Source organism: Bison bison, unplaced genomic scaffold, assembly GCF_000754665.1.
Source record: "Bison bison bison isolate TAMUID 2011002044 unplaced genomic scaffold, Bison_UMD1.0 scf7180017863957, whole genome shotgun sequence".
NCBI lineage: Eukaryota > Metazoa > Chordata > Mammalia > Artiodactyla > Bovidae > Bison > Bison bison.
This window is the reverse complement of record NW_011494529.1, coordinates 1,376,488-1,379,476: the sequence shown is the minus strand read 5'-3', so window position 1 is coordinate 1,379,476 and position 2,989 is coordinate 1,376,488.

Genomic DNA, 2,989 nt, shown 5'->3' with positions numbered 1-2,989 from the left:
CTCGCCGGCGGGCTCGGCCTGAGCCAGGGGCGCACACCCCGCGGGGCACACCCACCGCGGCCGCTGCGGGACTGGCCAGGCGCAGGCAGCCCAAGCTGCGCCCGGCTTCTCCGGCTGCCAGCACCACCCGAGTCCCCGCCTTCGCCAGGGGGAAAAAAAAAGACTCCTGACGCGGCGCGGGCTTTGGTGTGTAGGAAGGGGCGGCATTGCGAAACCGAGGGGAGGGTCTTAGCCTTGGGAAAGTCAAAAAGCTTTTGGATGGAGTTTGGAAGAAAAACTTTTTGAAAAAAGACCCAAAAACTCCTAACCTGTGTATAACGCTTTGCAGATTTCCAAAGTGCCTTTATATGTATTTATCTTAGTTCATCTTCACTACAACAGTAACTAACTGTTGGGGCATTTCTATCCTCTTAGGTTTGGGAAGACACCATCACACAGGGTAATCATTTGACCAAACCAGGACTAGAATCCAACCTGGGTAAGGGAGTACAGCGAGGGGATATACAGCCCTCTGGGGTTTTCTCATTGCAGAAGGGGAAGCAAGGTGGGAGTGAGTGTAACCCAACTTTTCTCTCTCCTAAGTCATTTCCTTTTCCCTTTGCTTTTCTGCTTTCCAGCCATTGGTTTGGCCCCACTCTCTCACTTCACACTTGCACTGCCCACAACACCTTTTATCAGTTCGAAATATTTGCATTTCAGTCACTAGCCTTGAATGACCTGCTCACTGAGTACAATACTGTGCACAACAAACAGGAGAAAGGAACTGTTACTGCCCCATTTTGCGGGTAGGGACAAGCCAGTATGGTAGGGGTAGAATGTATGAGTCTGTGGGACTTCAGACCCCAGCACTGACCCACTGTGCACACCTTTCGAAGGCTCCATTGGCGCCAGGTAAAACCTAACCAAAGGTGTTTCATTTTTGAGATTGAAATTGTGAAGGGGGGGAGATAATTTGGGGCAAGAGACACTTCTGGGACTTCCTTTTTCACATTTTGATGGAAACACAGTTATAATGATGTTTTGCTTCCTCTAGGGCGCCCATATAAACAAATTCATGGCCCTGGAGTCACAGTAAATGGTGCAGTCTTGGCCTCAGTACTGGGAATGATAGGGGGCAGTGAACTTGAGGGCAGCTCCAAGCTCCTTCCCAAGTGAAGGAGCTGCTGCTAACCAGCTCTTGCCAGTTTTTGCCAGTCAGGGCAACAAGTTAATATGACCAGATGGACACAGAGAAGATGTAAATCCAGATATCTAAGTCAGGTTTCCCAATTTATTGATAACTCAGGAAATCAACCCTGAATATTCATTGGAAGGACTAACGCTGATGCTGAAGCTCCAATACTTTGGCCATGTAATGCAAAGAGCTGACTCATTGGAAAAGATCCTGATTCTGGGAAAGACTGAGGGCAGGAGAAGGGAGCAACAGAAGATGAGATGGTTGTATGGCATCATGTACTCAATGGACATGAGTTTGAGCAAACTCCAGGAGATAGTGATGGACAGGGAAGCCTGGCAGTGCTGCAGTCCATGGGGTCGCAAAGAGTAGGACACGAACTGTTAGGTAGTTAGAATAGAAAACAGGAGTCCAAAACGGCAGTGGCTAAAAGACAAGGAAGGGAAAAGCCCACGAAAATAGAACAAAGGAAGGTCTGAGGACCGAGGACCCAGTGAAGACCTCAGGAAGAACAAATAGCACTCCTGGCTAAGTCCAATTTGCATAGGGTAGGCCCAGGGGTAGGGAAAAAAACATATAAAAGGAGGAGCCAAAGCGCTTTCTTTCTCTCTCCCCCACATGCGAGCTCTTTCTCTCTCACTCTCTCTCTCCCCCACGCTGTGGGGCACTCTTCTCTTCGCATCTTTGGGTCGACATGCCCTCATGCCTCGAGGATGGATTCTCCTGTTATTATCTAAATAAAATAGAGCTGTGACACTGAGCTATAACACTGATTTGTCTAAGAGCTATAACACGGTCCGTTCCAGACCTGAGAGCTAATAACATGGTCTGTCCAAGACCCAAGAGCTATGACACGCCGAGGGCTTTAATGTCCGTCACTCCAAATCTTTGTTGTGACGAGACAGAACTGAGGAGTATACACTCACCTGACATGACTGAACAACTGAACAACAACATTTTGAAAATGCTAAGCACTAGATTTATAGGCCAACAAGTGCTGGGCTATACTGTCTCTTCAGTAGTGTCCGACTCTTTGAGACCCCATGGTCTGTAGCCCGTGTAGGGCAGAGACAGGCTCCTCTGTCCATGAAATTCTCTAGGCAGGAAAACTGGAGTGGGTTCCCATTTCCTTCTCCAGGGGATCTTCCCAACCCAGGGTTCGAACTCACCTCTCTTAAGTCTCCTGCACTGGCAGGCCAGTTCTTTACCACTAGCACCACCTCGGAAGATCATAGGTCAACATGGTTCAAGTCAAATGAAATTAATTTATGGAACAGATCCAGCCCATGGAGCAGGGGTTGGTGCCCCTTGGGTATGTCACAGGATTTCATTTAGGCTTCCCGTGGCCCCTGTAGCTTGGACCCAGTGCAGATTACTATTTCCATTTTATGTAAGAGGAAACCCCGGTTCAGGAGGTTTCCCTAAGGAGCTCAAGGTTGCACAGCTAATTGCTAGCGTTGAAAGTGAAAGCTAGGCAGTCTGAGTCCTGATCTTGGAGCCTTTTCTTTTTGCATCTTTTGATTTCAAGCTTTTCACCCCCACACCCCCACCCCCTGCCTGGTTTCTAGGCATTGTGAGCCAAGTTCGGCATGGGGCTGGCATTAGGATGTGGAGACATAGCACCTTTCCTGGGAAGACGAAGCTGGAGTGCCAGACTGCTGTCCTCGAAAGCTCAGCCTGATGACTCAGAGAGGAAGCTGTGTCTTGAGGGTAAAGCTGAGTCAGAGAAAACAAGGCCTGAACTGGGACAGCCTCAGCTTCTAAATCCCAGATTAGATTGAGAAACAAACTAAGCAAATACATCCAGCCCCGCCC